Consider the following 20,937-nt stretch of genomic DNA (forward strand, 5'->3'; position numbering starts at 1 on the left):
AGGACAGGGTATGTGTGTATATCAGTACAGTTCTTAAAGGTGAGATTCATGTTCTTATATGTAATAAGGACCAATGGAACTAGGCCTGGTCCACATTGCTTTTCTTAAAAAATAAATAAATAAAAGGTTTACATGATACTCTGCATTCCATGCACTTATTTCTGGTATTGTGATTGCTGCATGTGTACTTGAAAGTAAGCTGTATGAGTTCAATGGGAGTTCCTCTGAGTAAGTATACATTGGATTATTATAGCGATGAAAATATCATCCCCTCCAAATGAAATCATGAGGCTTTGCCATTAGAAATGCAATAATCAAATAAATAAACAAGTTATTTGAATAGTGCTGCCAGATGCAAGCACATCACATACTGTAGGAAACATTGTGCATATCCAAAATGGCATACTTTGCTATGATATGCTAATATGCAAGCAGACCTAAGTGAGTTACTGCAGATATACAACAGCTAGGAAACGATAATACCTCATGTGTATTTAAAAATATTTATCACGTAATGAGAAGGCATTGATAATGGCACAAAGAAAAGGAGATCTTGCCAAGGGCTATCAAGCTGCTCAGTACCAGGGGCAGACCTAGCACTGATCTTCTGAATGCCATATAGATGGTGCTCTAGCTGATGTGCACCATGCTATCTGTAACCTATATTTCATTGCCAGAGAATCCAGTTTGGTCACTGTCATAGGATGTTTTAGCTCAGTAAGAAGCCCAGTGGGGGGCTGAGCAATCCCTGAGCAGCAGCAGCAACCGCTGGCTCTCTCTCTCTTTCCCTCCCTCTCTCTCTGTGCTTTGCCGTTGGTTAAGCACACTCCCCCTCTCTTTCAGCATCACAGAGCATCCAGCTTTGAGGGATAGGGATTGCCAGTCATGTTCAGAAGTCAAAGCCTTCCTCATCACCTCTCCCTTTGTCAAGAATGAAGCAGGTTCTTGGGGAAAGGGCTCCTTTGTAATTGGGTAGGGGGAGGAAGGCTGCTCTCTGAAAGTAATTACTTTGAGAAAGTGCTTTTGTCTCGGCCACCACAAGATTTCACAAAGTGGAAGAAGAGTGCAAAGACAGAAGCAAGGAGCTTGATTCGTCGCAGCAATGAAACAGTAACTTCAGGTAAGTGGCTTTCCTTTTATTCATCACCCAGGAAGGACAATTAGAACTGCTTTTTCATTTTTTGTGAGTCTTATTTTGTTGGTGGGAGAGAAGAGTTTGTACCTTACTGTGCAGCTGAGAATTAGCATGTTTTATCATCCCCTGCCATCACTTATAAAACAGCATTCTTGGAAAGCTAATTTTAGTCTGAAGACAGACAATAGTTTTTAAGAGAGTTGAAGGTGGGAACATGGAAGCGTAGCTTCACTGTGGAGCCATATACCCTTATTTCTTTCGTCTCTGGTTGAACATGTTTTGCGGGGGGGGGGGCGTTTAACCGCTGCTACACAAATTTGCAAAACCCACGAACTGAGACAATAGGGGAGTGATTGTTCACGCAGTGTAGCCTTGTCGCCTTTGTTTCTCTGAAAGGAATATTGTCTGTTGCTAAGCCTCAGGTGGTGGTACAGAGGCACGTGCTGCAAGCAATAGTGCTAGGAGTTTCCAAATGTTTGTGGGATGAGATGGAGAAAGATATGCAAAAGGTGGGTCACTCACTGGTCAGCATATATGACTTCTTCCGATCTCCAGAGCACAGCACAGCAATGTTGGAGGGTTCTGGTCTCATTCACCTTCCCAGGCAGCTTTTGTAAAACAGTGCAAAGTCTGATTCTTCTGGTCACTGACTAGTTATAAGCACTCTCCTTTATCTGCAGATGCTGGATTTACAGAATGAGGGACAAGGTTCTTGCTGGTGCACCTTGGCCTGCTCTTTTGCCAGCTACATTCAGCCTGCTTCTGGGCTGCATCCTACACATAGAATTAAAAGAATGGGCCAGTTCTTGAGCATTCTGCAGCCTGTAACAGCTTCTGTGTAGCAGTTAAATGCAACAGAGAGGGAGTGACTTTTCAGGAGACTCCAGGTGCCTCCAGATATCACAAACAGGCCATTGAGATATCACAAGAAAGTAATTGGCAACAGGTAGTTTTAAAAAACACAACTTAAGGGATTTCCCTCAGAAAGGGAAATTTCAGGTTCAGTGGTAGAAAAACTTGGGTTGGCATTTTGATGCCAACGATGTCATGTGAACACAGCAAAAAGCAAACTTGCATGCATGAGGAGCATTGATCCCACAAGACCACCCACCTCCCTGTTGGGATATACAGTACAGACTTCCAGCTGTGCTTTCTTGCTCTCTGTTTCCTTCCTCCAACACCATGCTTGTCCTCCCTTTGCAAAGTGCATGGCAGATCACATCCGCAGGCATAGCTCTTGACCTATTCCTGGCAAAGAAAGTATTTCACTAGTCCAACTGTATGGGAAACTCATGCTTGAGGAGCAGTGAGGGCATAGGTTTTAAAAAAGCAAACCCCTACAAGTGTTCCTTATAATGGGAAGACCAGATGCATAACATACCCTATGCACAATTCATTTGCTGCCCACCCTGTTTCCCCGCTTTGCAATTTACTCTTAAGTGCCACCAGAAAACAGCTGTTTTTTTCTTGCACTTGTCCTAAGGAGTGAATCCTGTTGAGCTAAATTTCCACGAAATGACATGTTTAAGAATATCTGGTGTCATCTTCAAATGCATTTCACAAGCATTTGATGCCCATGAGAAAAACAAAGCTTGCTCAGATGGAAATATCTGGGTTGGGTTGGTTCAACAGAATGAGGCTATGACAGACGTCATGAATATGGTGTCGGACGTAGCTCTTTGTTTTGCTGGATTTGTAGTCCAGAAGTGTGAAGATTTGTTTGGGTTTTTAGCACAGGGTCCAGTGGCGTAGCGTGGGTTGTCAGCACCCAGGGCAAGGCAAGTAATTTGTGCCCCCTAACCTGTGGATTTGTGCCCCTAACCCTAACCCCCAGATGTTGCGCCCGGTGCGGCCGGCCCCCCCTGCACCCCCACGCTACGCCACTGACAGGGTCTTTGGCTTACTGAGCATGGAAGGGGTCCTTGAGGAGTGGGCTGAAGATTGTGCTCTGTGGTGCTTCGGGGCGTTCCATTTTAACTTGCAGTTTTGTGAATCCTCTGTACTTTCCCTTTGCCCCTCACTTTCCTCTGTCTCAAAGAAACATCACACCAAACAAGAAACAGCCGTTTCTGTTGATCCCCTGAGCCAGATGCTTGACATGACGAAACAGCACCGATTTGGAAAAAGCAGAGTGCTGTCTCACGCTAAATGTAAAACGTTGTTGCAATCATCAAGAAAACAACACAGCTGAACTGAGAGTGTTGGTGGCTGCCCCCTCCTGGCTGTGTTGTCTGGATCTTTTCACAGAGTATCCTATCTTCAGAGCATAGCCCTATCTCTCACCTTTCCTTTGGGAATGTGGCTTTAGCTGTCTGGCTGATTAAAAATAAATAAACGACAAAGAACTGACTAAAAGGTGTCAGGCAGCGATCAGATGATACCTTTGTGGTGAGTGATTTAGTACAAAGCAATGTACACAAAGCCGTACCAGGCAGACATGAGGTTCAAAGTTGTGCAAGTTGTTATAGGGCTGCTGCCTAAATCCCTCATTTGAACTGTGCTGCCTGATCTCACAAATCCCTTGATCTGCTATTTGGACAAGTAGGGATCATTCAGTGCTGGTACTGGCATAGTTCCAGATTCCCATGTGGCTCGCAGGTGTCAGATACATCAAAACAAAACAAAACAAAACAAAACAAAACAAGGTAGCTCCCTTAAAAGCTGTATTCTGCCACTGGATTTCTGAGCCACCTGGGACAAATCACTTAATTAGGCTTCATCATTTCACCTCCCTGGTTGTTTTCTCTTGAGGTCCTGGCAGACACAGACATTCCGCTAAGTTCCTAAGTGCTTTTGAGGAATTGCAGACGCTGTAAGACTGTACAGAGAGAGCAGCTGTGCTTTGAATATCACTGAAGAGCGACCCAGTGATACTTTGTGAGAGGCACTTTCACAATGCACCCTCAGCTTCTTTGGTCAGAAGTAAGTCTCAATCAGTTTGATGGAACTTGCTCCCTAGTAATTTTGCAGAAAGGTGAATGATTAACAACAACAACATACACACACACATACATACATGCATAGAAATAAATAAAAATGCAGTATTACAGCCTTACAGTGCAATCCTATCCAGAAACAAATGCTCTTGAATCCAATGAGATTTTCTGCCAAGTAAGTGTACATAGGAGTGCAGCCATGTGTTATCAGAGTACGTGCTATGCAGCCCCTCCAACCGCCTGGAAAGTCTAAGGGACAAAGGAAGTGAAGACTAGGAACAAAGGCAGTCTTAACTGAATCCTAAGCCCTTGCTCAGCCCTTCTGGAGGGAGTGAGGTGGCTTCATCTCTCCTCCCGTGGGTGGGGGTCAACTGTAGTGGAGAGCCTCCCTACTGAAAGCAAGGGCAGCTGGGAAGATAGCACCAGCAGTGTTCTTGACTGTATTAGCTGGGGGTGAGAGAAGAGCAGAACAGGGGCGGTGATGGATCTGAAGGATCCAAAGTCAGTTCATTTCTGCTTTACCAGCATGCCAAGCTTCCACCCTGGTGAGCAGGAGCTGGAGGGCTACAGATATGGCAATGAATTCACTGTTCTATGCCTCCCAGCCCCTTGCTAGAATTGGTCTGCTTGGAAACAATCCTGTGAAATGTTACCTGCGAGTTGATGGGGCTTACTGCTGATCTGAGTAGACTTGCATAGGATTGCAATGCTAATCACATTTTCTTCTTCTTGCTGGGACCTAATGGTCATTGGTATGCTTCCATTTCTGCCTGCCACATCCACCAGTACACAGTATTTCAAATGCTTCCAGGATCTGAGGCAAATAGCATTGCACTCCTCCCAGGTGCAAAAAGTTAGCTAGTTGTCCTTTAGAAATATATATTATTCTCAGCATTCCCTCATCCTCTACAAGGCATGTTTGCTATTTTAAAGGTACCCCTTACCAGCAACCTGAGGGAAGGGTGAAACAACGGGTGTATAATAACTGCAAGAGTAATAATGAAAGTTGTGATAAGAAAAGGAAATTAATTGCCAGAGGAAAAGGAGCCAAAGTGATAACTGGGAGAGCATGGAGGTAAAGGGAAGCTGTGAAAGTTTAATTTGACACACAAAGATGGGGATTTAGCAGCAATTTAAGGCTCCTCTTTTATTACTATAAAAAGGCAAAGGTAGATAAACACTATTACACAGAGAGCAGGACAATTGGAGAAATTACCCTGAGTTGGAAGAAAATGTAATGTCTCTTTGTACGTTTTCATGCCCAAAGCTGGTGATGGAAATGGCTTCCATCTCTTGATAATTAGATATGAAACAGCGAAAGGCGGCTGGGGCGGTTCAAACACCCTTATTTCCAGCTTTTCACTAATGATAACTTGTGACTGTAAAGGGTCCTCTGCTCTTGATGTTATTTTCTTCTAGTCTATATGCTTCTCCCATTCCATTCGCTGGAGGCAATCAAAACTCACTGCTCTTGGGAGGAATTTTTTAATTAAAGTGCTCTGTTTCTACAGAGTGTGTTTTTGGTTATCTCTTCCCCTTTCCCTTGTTTATACGTGCCTTCTGTCACTAAGCTACTGCTAACTTCCAAGTATTATTCCAGGTAACACATTCAGATAAAGCCCACAATTTGTCATCTACCGAGTAGGGCAACTATAACAAATTGCAGTTCTTTTAGGGGGGAATGTGCTTTAAATATATGGTGTGTACATAGGGCAGGGGTCCAGAAAGCTCTGAGATGTAGAATTAATGTCCAAATTAACAAATATGGTATACTGGATCAAAAGAGAATGACAAAAGCCTGAAAAGGTTGCCAAAATGCCCCCCTTTAATACTAGTTACCAAACATTGATCACATAGAAAGAACGATATTTACCTTCTTGTGATAATTTTTAAACCTAGAATAATTAATATTCAGCTGTATCACTTGTTATGCCCATTTAACAATATCAAAGGTGGAGAGTATACCAACCATGTTTTCATACAAATATGAATCTGGTGACAAAACACTCACTTATTAATTGCTTACACACACACAACAATTCTGGTTAAAGGATGGTTCCAGTGTTAGAAATAAATCCAAAGCAAGAAGTAATGGAGAAATACAAGCACAACCCAGAAATCCTGTGGTAAGCAATTAGAGCTACAGTGTGTTGTGGCAAAAAACCCCCCAAAAAACCCAGCAGAGCCCTGTGGCACCACTAACACTGAAAATTGTATTGTGACATAGATTCCACATCTTCAGTAGGGCAGGATAATTGAGGCAGTGACAGATCAAATCTGGAGCATTAGCAGGAGGCTTTCAGTTATTGCACAGCATGCCATGTCATGAGGTTAGAGGCTCAGGAAATTATAAGGAGAAAGCCTTGCTAAGAAGGGACTGCAATCCTCTCCTGCAAGTTATCAGTGCCCTAACCTGTTGCCTTCAGAACAACAGCTCTCATTTTTAAAAAATCTGCTCTGAAGGCCTGAATCAAGAGTCAACCTAAGATCTGGGCAAATATTTACATATAGTAAATGTTTATTTACTTATACTTATTCACATCAAGAGAAAATTACCAGAAAGTCTACTACCTCTGATGGCAGAGGAAGGCTTGATCCAGCACTAGGGTAATTTCTGATCCCATGCAGATATCAGTAGATCATTCTGCCACCAATCACACCCCAAAGGGAGATCGAGAACTTTTAGGATCATATTACTAGGGCAGACCAATTCTACATTAGGGTGCAATAAACCTTGTAGTTTTGCAACTGTTCAGATAATCCAAGCTCCACCTTTCATAGATGGCATCTACCCTAGAAGTACATGCCCACTAATGTTATCGGATTTCAGTTGTACTGTAGTCACAATATCAGCAATTCAAGTCCTTTGACGTTGTTGTCTGAACTTAGATTATTGGCATAATGGCTTCTAAGCTGTTTCCCTCTAACCTTACGGAGTACCTTAGCCTGATTCTCCAGCCTATATCATCAAAACATATTATGAGATCTTACTCAACTTTAGTTGACCTCTAAAGTACTTTCCTAGCTTTAATTAAATCCATTGCTTCCTAAAAGTCTATCATGTTGGAATCTTATTCCGCCCATTAAAGGTCCACTTATTTATGTAACGATCAACTTATTTCTAGTCTAACATTTCTGAATCATGGGGGCTCACGTTCCTCTATTTCTTTTTAAATCCCTCTAGAGATGCTGGCTAGACATTCTAGTATTCTTTGTAATGGTAATTTGTTGCATGGAGGAACATTATCATGCATGCCCACAACTTGCAGTCTGAACTAATCCAGTCCAAATACAGGCTGTGTATAATATAATATATAATATAACCAAATTGAGCTTGGGACTGAATCTGCCTAGATGGATGACCTCTGTTGGGAGAGCAACAGGGGAACTGCAACTCTGTTGCTCTTACTAGATTTTTCATGGGCTTTTGATACTATTGACCATGGTATCCTATTGGATACTCTACATGAGATGGGTTTAAGGGACATTGTTCTGCAGTGGCTCTGGTCTTATCGCCGGGACAGGTTCCAGAAGGTAGCATTGGATGAGTGCTCCTTGGCCCCCTGGTTATGTGGTGCCACAGGGCACTATCTTGTCTCTGAAGCTATTTAACATCTACATGAAGCAATTGGGAGCAGCCATTAGGAGTTTTGGAGCAAGGTGTTTGCTCATGATACCCAACTTTAATTCTCTGTATTTTCTAAATCAGGAATGGCTGAAAAGGCCCTGGACTGGTGTCTGCATACAGCATTGGGCTGGATGAGGGGTAATAAACTGAATCAGACAACTTGCAGGATGGAAGCTCTGTGAGCAGAGGCAGATGTAAAGGTAAAGGTACCCCTGCCCGTACTGGCCAGTCGTGTCTGACTCTAGGGTTGTGCGCCCATCTCACTTAAGAGGCCGGGGGCCAGCGCTGTCCGGAGACACTTCCAGGTCACATGGCCAGCGTGACGAAGCTGCTCTGGCGAGCCAGCACCAGCGCAGCACACGGAAACGCTGTTTACCTTCCCGCTATAAAGCGGTACCTATTTATCTACTTGCACTTAGGGGTGCTTTCGAACTGCTAGGTGGGCAGGAGCTGGGACCGGAAGACGGGAGCTCACCCCGCCGTGGGGATTCAAACCGCCGACCATGCGATTGGCAAGCCCTAGGCACTGAGGTTTTACCCACAGCGCCACCCGCGTCCCCCAGAGGCAGATGTAGGGCAGCGCAATTGTTTTTCCCGTGCTGGCTGTTGAACCAAGGGGGAGAGCTGCAGGGCATCGCAACTGTGACATAGTGCGCACACAGAACAGAAGGCAAGAAGTGGCAGGGCAACAAATTTTTGCCTCACACAGGGCACCCCTACAATTTGAAAGACCAAAGTGGGTGGGGGAGGGGTTTCTGGGTCCAGGAAATCAGTAAATTGCCTGCCATGGCAAATGTATAGTTTGAGAGATCTCCTGGTTCCAGTTCTGTCACAAAATGATGGCAGAAAAGTGTAGCGTTTGGCATATTCAGCAGGCAATTGCTGACATAGCTTTTAATTGATATCTAATTCCCAGTGCTTTTGGGGGGGGGGACGCAGGGGTATGCATAACCCTAAACATTTTGTGAATCTAAGTTTGGCCTCATTGAGGGGCAGTATTTCAATATGAGTAGGAAAATGAGAGCATCCCTAAACATTTTTTTTTAAAAAAAGCACTGCTAATTCCTCTTCAAAATGTGCCACAGCGATTTCTTTGCGACAGGGAGTTCCATAGTTTACCTTTCCTCCGGTTGGTTCTGGAGGTATCATGACTCAGCAGAATTTGTTGACCCAGAGGCTCCCATGTGGAGAAAGCTTGTTATTTTATATTTTTCCTCCCATACTCATGCCTTTCAAAGTATTTTATTCATCTCTGTCATTTACCCTTCTCTTCCCCCTCAGTTTGTGGTAAGAAGAAGGAATAAGGTCTACATTCTCTGATCCCTCTTCTCTGCTCCTGTTATGCACAATTATTCCTCCCATAACAGCTTCTCTCTGTTATCTCTTCCTGAGGGCCCTTTCACCTCAGAGAAGGGAGACTCTCTCTTCCCACCCAACTCAAACCTCTCCCTCTCCTGGTCTTATTCATTCAGTCTCACCTTCTTTTCCTCTGTCCTAGCACATGACACATGCAAGCACATGCGCACACACCAGTTGCCCACTTCCCAGCACCACTGCCTAATGGCTGGTTGTTTTTCTGAGACAGCTGCCATTTTGAAGGCAGTGAGGGGAGGCTTCCTAGCTAAGAAGCTGGGCTGTGGCAAAGCGAGTAAGCGAGCAAGCGAGCAAGTGTACATGTGTGTGCGTGAGACGGAAGGGGGCAGAAGATGCAGCAGCAGCACACCACTAAACACTTGCTGCTTCTTTCCCTCTTCCTCTGCCTGAGCATCCCTTCTGCCTCCTTCCTGTTTTTCTCCTCCTTCCCTCACACTTGGCCAGCAACTCTGCCCATTCCTAATCTCTTTCCTTCTCTTTCTTTCCTCCCTCCAACTTCATGCGCTTCAGTCTCACTCTCTAGTCAGCTCCCACTCCCATGAGTGCCTCTGTACTGCACATGTGGGAAGCTGCTGATGCTGGAATCATGGGTGGGATGAAGAAGCAAGGAAGCACTGGGCAGGCTGCAACACTGAGGCCAACCTGAAAGAGGGTTGAGGCTCACTGGTGATCCCTTGCTCACAGTTTATGAAACCCTGCTTTGTATATTCACTGCATTAGCTTAAGTTGTCCTAGTATCACCTTAACTGTGTGGCCATGACCCTTGCTAGTTATTGCTTCTATGGGAAAGAAGACACATGAAAGTACCCAAAATGTTTGCCACCAAAAAGTTTAATAGTCTCTTAGAGCTTTTACAACTATATCCTGTCACAAATAAATTATTCTCCCTGTCAGTCAGCAAGACTGCTTAGCTGTTGCTTGATTCTTACGAAACACCAGCAGTTTCTCCATATACTCGAGGAGCCTGCCTGGCTACAGCTTAAAATTTCAGCATGTTTTCAGCAAACGTGATTTCTGTTTGGGTGAAATCCACCGCATGATATTAACTAGTCTAGAAGCATTGCAAATTATTTTTGATCACACGTATTACTTTGCTTCATTTCTGAAATGCATTAATTAATTCTGAAATGTTAGCCTATTTTTTTTAAAAAAACCCATTAAGACACTTAAAACAAATAATCCGAAATGGTCCGAACAATAATTGTACCTCTGACTGTTCTCTAATTGTTAACTTTTAGAAACTGCAATAATGGTTACTCTGCAGCTAATTGTTTGAAGTGGGGAAAATATGAAGAAGACAACTGAGCAAGTATAATTTGCTGTGCAGCCTTTGTCCATTTCAGCCTACTTGCAAAGGAGATGAGGAAATCAGGTATAATTATCAGATTCACAGTATCATAGAATTGTAGAGTTGGAAAGGATCCTGCAGATCATTTAGCACAACCCCCTGCAATGCAGGAGTATGCAGCTGTCCCATATGGGGATCAAACCTGCAACCTTGGCATTATCAGCACTACGCTCTAACCAAGTGAGCTATCCATGGCTATCAGCATGTGGAAGTCAATGGGACAGTCAAGCCAAATACAGTGGTAAAGGGAATGGTATCATGGACACACATGGGGAAAACCCGCACAATTTATTAATTTATTTTTGCATGGTCTCAATATATTTTACTGGATAAAAGGGTCTTATAGACAAACTATCGCATGCTCAGGCATGTTAGGACATCCTGTGTTGCTTCAGCTTGTGTGTATACCTCAGTGTTTATCCTTGGAACCATCAAGAGAGATCTGTGAGCCCATAATAGATAAGGTGAGGAAGAAGCTCAGACCAATCTAAACCAGGGTGGCTGATGTGGATGAATATCTGCAGCTACATTGCTCATCTGAATCCAACTGAACTAGTCAGAAAGAGAAGGATAATTTTAGTCATTTAATTTGTCGTTGTTGAATTTTTATTGCCATGGTGGGGAAAATGTGCTTGTTGGGTTTGTTGTTGTTGTTTTGCCTCAGGTGTCGAAATGACTTGGCTGGCTTTGGACATTATGCACATTGACCTTGGGGGTGGGGGTGGAGAATGGGGTGCCATTTGCCACTTCATATCAAGCAACAAAATGTCTTGGGTCAGCCCTCAGTCAGATGCTCCTTTTGATGTGGAGCAGTGATGTGCTACCCCAAGCACAAGCCACTAATGAATGCATGACTAGAGCTGGATTGGGGCTGGATTACTGAGTTTATATACCACCCTTCATCCGAAGATCACTTTATCAATAAAATATAAATGTGCTTAACTTGGGCTAGAACTGCAACCACAGTACTGAACATAGCTTGGTGTCTGTAGGCAATACTTTTAACGGTCAGTGTGGTGGTGAGTCTATTTCATGATAACTTTTAGATGTTATCCTAGACAGCTCTGGCTAAATATGACCACTAGGCTTTTCTGCAATGCCTATAGGCAGTTGCTACAAGAGTAATCTGGTAAAATCAGAAGTGAACTCAGCTCATCATGCAATTAATACCCATTTCCCTCAAGTTTACAAATGTCCAGTATGGCAAGTAGTAGGGGTGGAGGGTGGGAAATGGCAAGAAAAATAAGCCATACCAACAGTGAATAACACACAAATTTGTGGCCATGAGGGTTAAATACACAGGACAGTGTGGGAGCCTTTGAAACACAATGCCCAACCTTAATCCCATATGTCACCAGCTTTTGAGTTGTGTCATGAGTTATTGTTCATTCTTGCTGAAAGGTTTGGGTCAATATGACCCCTACAGCACAAGGGAGGCTTGAGCCAGAAGAGTGTTTCTGGGCAGCAGTGAAGTTGAACTTACAGTCTTTATCCTCACAACTGTACAGAGGGATATTAATTTGTGTTTCATAGAGAATCTACTACAAAAGTCACCATCCCAGATTAACCCATTGGTGTTCATCTCTGTCAGCCAATAATATTTAAGTGAGGAAGGAGCTCAGACCAATCTAAACCAGGCCCCTTCCTCTCTTCCTCACTCAGAGTTTAGCAGCCAAGCAACATGAATTCCTGCAGCCGCTCCCAAGAGGGATTATGAACTTTGTTCTACCAAATGATAAATGGACAAAGGGACATTTATTATGAATTGTGACATACGTAACTTCAGCCTTTATCACCATCTGGTCAGCCATTCTCTCCCCCCACCCGTTTGTTTAAGGAACCACTGCATGCGTTTCACGGAAAAACTCAAGAGAACAGCCACATGGTGAAAATAGATGCTCCAGCAACAACCAGGTCAATGATATTTGTGGTCCAAATTACTCAGTTCCACTAGCTTCAAACTAGTTGTTTGCAAGTTGCCCCACTGATTTCACTAAGTCGTCATGATCCAATTGTTGAGGAGTGTAGCATGTGAAATGTATAAACGTTTCTTTTGAGAGAATGAATGCAGGTTGCTTAGGAACAAGTGCAAAAGCATAATAATCACATTTTCAGGTTCACATAACCTTTCTTCAGGCTAAAATGGAATGGTCAGAGCAAATGTTTGGAATGTTCCAAAGGAGAGTGATAAGCAGCTGGGTGTGCTGGATGATGAGATAATTATCATCTGGAAACTCAAGGCGCATTGGGGATATATTCATTTGAGATGAAGCTTAATGGAAGTTGTAAATTAGAAGCTGTGTCTAGCTCTAGGAAAGAAACATTATCTTGTTCAAATCTGCATCTTGGAGCTTGCTCACTCGTGCATGTAACTCACTTGATTTCTTATCACAACCTACCATCAAGTTATGCTAGCTTCATGAGTCCAATTGTATCCCAGAGTGTAGCAGTCTTTCTTCCTATCCATGGCTACTTCAGCAGCATCATAGGATGATTTAAATCAGGGAAATTGGGTACATTGTCCCTCTTCATTTTTTCTTTAAAAAAACAAACAAACAAAAAATCAAATGCTGGGAGATCCACACATATCTTGTTTGGCAATGACTGATAAAGTTACTAACCCTAACATACCAATAATTCACAGATTCAGATGATGAAAATAAAAACAACAACAACAAAAATGAATACTACAATGGGAAAAAATTACGGTTTCAGAAAGTCCTCCAGGCCTTCCATTTGACAGCCCAATCCTAAGTACAGTGGTACCTCTAGATACAAACGGGATCCGTTCCGGAGCCCCGTTCGCATCTAGAAGCAAACGTAACTAGTGACGGCATGTCTGTGCACTCGCGCTTCGCTTTTCGCTGCTTCTGTGCTTGCGCGTGATGTCATTTTGAGCATCTGCGCATGTGCAAGCGGTGAAACCCGGATGTAACGTGCTCCGTTACTTCCGGGTTGCCGCGGAGCGGAACTCGAACGTGCTCAACCCGAAGCGCATTCAACCCGAGATATGACTGTATGTGTATTCAAAACACAGCCAACTCCACCTTTGAGGGGGCCCTCAGCTACAAGATCTGGTGGCTGCAGCACTCTGATGAAACAACTTTGTAATCCCCCAGTGCAGTTCCCCCAACAAAGCATCTCTAGAAGGTGTTGTGGTAAATTTAAATGACAGCTCCCAGATCCCTAATGGGAGCAGCCATTTAAATTTCCCACAGTGCCCCAAAGCAATGCTACGTCAGGGGCACTGTGGGAAATTGAACACACAGCTCCAGGATGCAGCTGATGAGCAACCAGTGGATTGGACTGTCAGTCAAAGGGCCAGGCTAAGTGGTGGTGCTCAGCCCAGCCAGGGTTCTGGGCCCAGTGGGTGCCTAAGGATGCTACATGACCCCGTGTGACTCAGACTTTGCTTCCCACTGTGTTATTTCACCCAGGTAAGTGTGTGTGTGGAACTGCAACTTTATGTCACCCTCATGGGCAAACTACCACAGATTCTATTACCTTCCCAGGCCTTTATTGATTTATATATTTATTTGTATTCCTTCCCCATCCTTCTCTCAGATTTAATTATTCTGACAAGCAGAGCCCATGTCACCAGAGACCACGGAGGCAGATTGCAGGCCAAGGGCTGCCTGTTGTTAGCAGCTAAATAGAAGATTTGGTTTATCTGATTACATCAGCATGACATTTGAAAGGGTCTTTTCAGCCCATTCAATTTCAGACAAATAAATTTTTTTGAAGTAAATACATTTTTAATGAAATAATTCAATTGAGACCAGCCTCTTAGATCTTTGGTCAGCATTAATTTTATCATGTGGATAAAAATGGGGGATGGGGCATCCAACTGAGTCAAAGAACAGCCATGAAAACGTTGTATGGAAACTATGGACAATGAATTTTAATTGAAAGAGTGTTGGTAGGACTTTAGGGATGGAGCCTAATTTGAAATGCTCTCTTGGATATGCTGTTGAAACCTGAAATATCTAGGTTTTCCTCTCCCTCCTATCTAAAATATCCTTTTTGTGTGTTTTTGTTTCCATGTTCACAGGTGGAGTTGCAAACTTTACATAAATCATTAGCCCAGAAGCGAAAATAAGCCAATAAATAGGAATGGGGCTGCTTGATCAAGCCAACAGCACTATCATCCTGGAAGAGCACAACTTGGATAAACAACTGCCATTCAGCTGGCATGCAAAGGGCTTTGCCACCCCTAGCCAGGGGCTTGAAGGATCCAGTAATGTTATGATGGACAGTACCAAGATCCTGGGAGTCCAGATCATATTGATAGCTGCCTACTCCCTCATCATTCTTCTGGGATTCATTGGCAACTCCTTAGTAGTCTACATGATTGTGAGATACAGAACCATGAGGACTGTAACCAACTTCTTCATAGCTAACCTGGCTCTGGCAGACTTGATGGTGGACACGCTCTGCTTGCCCTTCACTTTGGCCTACACTCTGTTGGATGAGTGGAAGTTCGGGGCTGTGCTTTGTCACCTGGTCTCCTACGCTCAAGCTTTAAGTGTCCATGTGTCTACTCTCACCTTAACTGTGATTGCTCTGGACAGGTACAGATGCATTGTTTTCCATTTGGATAGCAGGATATCCAAGAAGGTCAGCTTCACCATCATCGCTTTCACATGGCTGGTTGCTGCCATCCTAGCCAGTCCACTGGCCATCTTCCGAGAGTACAGGTACGAAGAAATCCCATCCATCAATCTCAGAATTGCCGTCTGCTCTGAGAAATGGCCTTCTGAAAGCAGGGATGCCACCATATACAGCTTATCCATGCTCCTCTTGCAATATGTTCTCCCTCTTTCCATCATCTGCTACGCCTACATCAGAATATGGTTCAAGCTGAAAAGCCACATCAGTCCCACTTCTAGGAGTGACAGCCACTGCCGGAGGAGAAAGACCACAAAGATGCTGGTCATGGTGGTGGTGGTTTTTGCAGTCTCCTGGCTCCCCTTCCATGTTTTCCAACTTGCCGTTGACCTTGACCTGGTGCTCATCTTCCATGACTATAAGCTTCTTTACACCGTGTTCCACGTGGTGGCCATGTGCTCCACTTTTGCTAATCCTCTGCTCTATGGCTGGATGAACAAGAACTACCGCAATGGATTCCTCATGTTCTTCCGTTGCCAGAACAAGCCGGAGAGGCTCTATACGGAGGGCTCGGTCAGAGGGCGGTCTTACACTTTCCGAGCCACCACCTTGAATGACAGCATCAAGCACTCAACACTCAATGGGCAGCTGCCCACACCAGTTTAGGACCACAAGTAGCTGTGCCTACACAAAGGGGCAGGAACATCGGTGGCATCTACCTAGGACTGATGCCTTTTCTAAAACTCAATGTGTCGTATTGCCAAAATAGTGTTACTTGTCATAGCCTACATGGGAGCACATTGTCTATCTGTCCAAACAAAGAACCTCGCGCACTGTCTATTTTGTCTCATGAAGCAAGTTAACTAAACTTTGAGTTCTGTGTTGCTTCTTGCATAAGCAGCACAAACATGTTGTTCACAGAATGCTTTCAGTTCAGTTCTACCATAATCTGAGAGAGGAGGGAAACAGCGAACAGGACTGGTTGTTTTAGGCAGCCTTCCCCAACCTAGTGCCCTCCTGGCATTTTGTAGTACAACTCCCATAGAGTTGGCTCTAGTTACAGGTAGGTAGCCGTGTTGGTCTGCCATCGCCGAAGCAAAATAAAATAAAAATTCCTTCCAGTAGCACCTTAGAGACCAACTAAGTTTGTTATTGGTATGAGCTGTCGTGTGCATGCACACTTCTTCAGACACCAGCATGGCCAATTGACATGCTGTCTGGGTCAGATGGGAGCTGTGGTCCCAAGCATCTGGAGAGCACCAGGTTGGGAAAGGCTGGTTTTAGGCATCCAGTGGGAATGAAAGTATCTGCCTCCAGTACTGCAAACTACAGGACAGTATGCTATTATACTGTATATTAAATGCGCTGTATATTCTTTTAAATGACATGTCCTCCTGTTCTTTTGAATTTCTCATGCCAAAGTCATATTATTATTTCCAGTTTTAAAGACTGAACAATTCATGACCCATTGTGTGCAATTTTTAAAATAGGTATTATAAAACAATTGAGAAGCAAAGGCTGGGCGTTCAGCACATGGATTCGGCTGAAATACCAGATTCTTCTAGGTTTCCAGACTATCACAAATGATGACTGCTCAAGGTTTGCATTGGTATCTGAAACTGGAATGGTTGCTGTCCAGAATGGCAGCTTTTCATGTAACCAGATGTACCAATAATAGTGTCTTGAAGAAGTGATGTTCATACTGCATCCTACGCTCAGCCTCTGCTTGCACTCCATTTCCAGCTCAAAGGGCAGTATTTAAAAGCTCATTTCTTTTTAATAAGGCACATGCTAATTTTCTTTCTGAGCAGAAATTACAGGCATCCTCCCTGGCTCCTCTTCCTCCTATGGAGTCTTTCTTTCTTTCTAGATATGGTGAATATGCACCACTGTGTTTGTGCATGGAGTCACCTACACACATTCATAATTTTCCCTTTTAACAGACAACTATATGGTCGCTTCTGAAAATAACTTCCCTTTTTGCCAAATGTTTTTGAGTGGTCCAAAACATTTTTTTAAAACTGTGCTCTCTGGGTGGAGAAGGTATGTATGCACAGGAAATATGCAAAACATTGTTCCAAGACAGTGAAGGCCAAAACTGAAGTGACACGTGCCAGGTAGGCATGCTTGGAAGTGAAATATGGGGCACAATCTACTGGAATTTCTGCTTTCAAGTGAATGGAACTTTCCTGTCCTTAAAAGGTCACTAATAGGACCAAACCGCACTTTACATTAAACACATAGTTTGGTGATGTGTGCTTGTTTTTAAAACTTTAAATAGCAGCAGCCGCAGAATGTGTGTGTGATAAGCATTGGAAACACAAACGTGTGGGGTTAATCCATTTCCCCCACACTCCTGAATGTTCCCCAGCCCTTTTAAAATTGAAAAAAAAAAAAACAAGCACCCTTTGCCATAGTACAGACCATTTTATTCTGTTTTTGACGTCATTTGCTCACTCATTCATTCCTGAGAATCTAGATGATGGGCACTTCTGGACTGTTGCTATTTTGATAGTTGAGTTGATGCTTTTGCATGACAAATCCATCCCCCCCCTCCCCAAATGGAACTTTCTGCTATAAGGAGAAAAATGCTCTGGAAAGTGTAGGATAACACTTAATGCAACACCATGTAACCAATCAGAATGGATGTTCAGGAAATAACTGACATTGTCCAACCTTCCTGCAAACTTTGGGCAGACAGGTCTTTAGGTAGTGACCCAAACTTCTCCCAAATCATTACATTCCTGTGCTGTGCCTATTATCACCCTAGATTTTTCAGTTTCTGTTCTTGAAGCGATTCTTTTATATCCCAACATGGTTTTAACACATTTCCTTCGGCCTGGTGTCAACTGACTGCTGTGCTACTGTCTCACAATTTAAATAGTTTGTGGGGCTGAGAGGCACAAATTTTCCTTCCCTTGATTTCTCCCTTTTATCTTTTTGTCAGAAAGGTAGCCAAATTAACTTGAAAGGAATAGGGAAGGAAAGAGTTGGTACCCGAGTAGTCCACCAGGGGCATATTTCCCATGACTGAGCAAATACAGTTAGGGCATTGCCTATGGGTGCACTTTAGCTGCCCTATTACCCACTCTTGAAAAAATGGAGGCCTCAGGACAAGAAGCAAAGTGGGAGGACAAACAGCAGTGCCAACAGAGACATCCATCGCCTCAGGAGAAAGATCTGGGGAATCTCCTTTTGTCATTGGGAGGGCAGTTGGCAGGAGTCCCCTTAAGGAGAACCAGAGAGGGGAGCTGCGGTAATAAAAGTGTTCCAATGCTGACACACCAAAAATGTTCTTTTGAAGGGGAGGAAGGATATCGAAGTTGGGGAATATCTCCTCAGAGTATCTGGAACGGTAGTGGCAGGGAGAAGGGACGGGTAGCAAATTTCCAAAACATAGCTATTTCTTTGCATGAGGACTATGCCACATGCAGCACAATACTGCCATTCCTGCTCCACACACACAGAATATCCCATGCACTTGCCTGTATTGAATGTCTGTTTAGCAATTCTGTTGCACCATCATGCACCACACATCAGGTTACTGCTGCTGCAAGCTGACATATGGTGTCACACATATTTCCATGACAACAAGGACATGCCAAGAGGAAAATCACATGGGTTTGGTGAAGCAGGGAGCATGAGACTACTATAAGTGACCTGTTACCAGACATTGCTTCTAAGGGTTTCTTCTTTCTTCACAAGGGTAGCAGGATTTGTAAAGGTAAGTGGAACAACGACCTAATGACAAGGTCAGAATTTAACACCTCAGTGCTATTTTGTCTTAGTCTTCCCCAAAGAGAATCTCCCACCCACCCTAGACTGGTGTTCCTTGCCTTATGAACCTTCACTGGGATTGCTGATGACATCTGTAGTCATCCAAAATTTCAGAAACGCCAAGACAAAGATGAACTTTTCATTTAGATAAAATTAGAGTAATAATATTGGAGGACTCTTGACCACTGTCTGATTATTTTTTTAAATGCAATTAGGGGGCTATGCTTTAAATATATTAATGTTTTATCTCAGGAGAGAAAAATAACCTATATGCCCCCTCTCATCCCATGACACAATATTTCCCCTGGATTCATAAAATGCATTAAAAAAAAAAGTCTATACCACTTCTTTCTTTAAAATAAAAATCTTTGAGACTTTGACAGGCAGAGAAGCATATTTTTAACTTTGCCATCAAGAGAGGTTTGATTGCCACCGCACTCTTAACAGCTTGTCACTTGCGTCATTTGAAGTCTTTGCTCAACCAGGTAGAAAATGAATTTCTCCCAAATGAAAAAAATAAGACTTCTCATACCTTCTTAACATAGAGGAAGAAATTTGCAACTCCTGACTATATAAAACAATAAAACAGGACTTACTTTGCCCCAGAATCTATTTCTGGTGCCAAGGCTCAATTATTGAACCTATCAAGCAAAATTATATGGAAGTTTCCTTCCAGAGGCTCAGAGTGCATTTTCTCTCAGACCTAAGTAACTGCAAGGCAGATTTCATTCATCAGTTATTGGAGGAAGGGTTTAGAAATCTGAGGGATTAGGGGAAAGGTACCATCTTTTCCTCTAAGCACTGAGTATAGAATTTGCCATACTGTGTCAGACTATTGGTTCTGCAAGGCTAAAGTTCTGGGGGGGGGGGAGGAAGGAAACTTATTAAGAGAGACTTGTTCCAGTGAGGCTTATTGCAAAACTCTGATCCTGAGCAGTCCTGGCTCCTGCTGTGCTAGCTCTCCAACTCTGTTGTATGCTGCCAGGCCAGATTACGATAATTTCTCCAGTCTCTTCATACTTTCTGTTGTTTGCATTCATTTGTTCCCATCTTGTAAAGGCCACAAAACAAAACACAGCTTTCCCATACACAAATCAATGGGAGGCAGGCCATTCTTTAGAAAGGCTATCATATTAATGGTGGCTGCCAATTGCCAGGAAACCTTGGCAGTACTTGGCACAAGCACAAGCAGATACTGTAAGACAGGCTTGTCCAACAGGTAGATCGTGATCTACTGGTAGATCACTGGACATCTGCGGTAGATCCCTGGTAGATCCCTGGCTCCCCCCAAAGAAGCTGAACAACTGTGCCCCCCTAAAAAAAGCTCAACGTTTTACCTCCTCCCTGAAAAAACTCAACAACTTTGGCCTGAACCCCCAAAAAGGGGGTAGATCACTGCCAGTTTCTAACTCTGTGAGTAGATTGCAGTCTCTTGGGAGTTGGCCACCCTTGCTGTAAGATAAACCCATCCATACTCTACTTAAGGCCCTACAGATGTGGCAGAATTCCCTATCAGCCACAGCCAGCATTGCCAAAGAGATTGCGGAAAATGAAATCCAGCAATATCTGGAAGGCCACAAGCTCCTTTTCCCTGGGTTAGGGAATACCTGGTGATATGAATTGCATATTTACATCAACATAGGCATTCCTAGAATTCTCATTGTTTCATTTCTCACACAGCTAGATCTTCCAGGGAAGCAAATCTCTGCCTTATACATTTTAATCTCCCCCCTTCCCTCTCCCCAGCTTCCCTCATTTTCCTTCCAGTTTGGGTGCCTGGTGCATGACCTGTAAATTCAGCTATGTTTCTCAGAGAAGAATCACAGAATCGTAGACTTGTAGAGCTGGAAATGACCTCAAGGACCATCTAGTCCAAACCTCTGCAATGCAGGAATCTCAGCTAAAGAATCCTTGACAGATAGCCATCCAACCTCTGCTTAAAAACCTTCAAGGAAGGAGAGTCCATCATCTTCTGGGGTATTCCATTCCACTCTCAAACAGCTCTTACTGTCAGAAAGTTCTTCCTTACTTTTAGTCGGGATCTCCTTTATTATAATTTGAATCCATTGATTCAGGTTCTACCCCTCTTGAGCAGCAGAAAAGATATTTGCTCCATAAAAATATCAGCCTG

The 20,937-nt window shown here is 43.5% G+C and overlaps 1 pseudogene across 3 annotated transcripts; it reads left to right on the top strand.

The window, feature by feature from the left end:
• The first annotated feature begins 812 nt into the window (after positions 1–812).
• LOC309363285 (neuropeptide Y receptor type 2 pseudogene) lies at positions 813–16,495 on the top strand (annotated as a pseudogene). Of its 3 annotated transcripts, none has more exons than XR_014173442.1 (2): positions 813–1,120; positions 14,473–16,495. The product of XR_014173442.1 is annotated as a neuropeptide Y receptor type 2 pseudogene (transcript). The 3 variants fall into 3 exon arrangements; XR_014173443.1 differs by lacking the exon at positions 813–1,120 and adding an exon at positions 7,713–7,899; XR_014173444.1 differs by lacking the exon at positions 813–1,120 and adding an exon at positions 12,075–12,335.
• The last annotated feature ends 4,442 nt before the right edge of the window (positions 16,496–20,937 follow it).

The sequence above is a fragment of the Podarcis melisellensis genome (assembly GCF_964234715.1).
Source record: "Podarcis melisellensis genome assembly, chromosome: 2".
Classification (NCBI taxonomy): Eukaryota; Metazoa; Chordata; class Lepidosauria; order Squamata; family Lacertidae; genus Podarcis; species Podarcis melisellensis.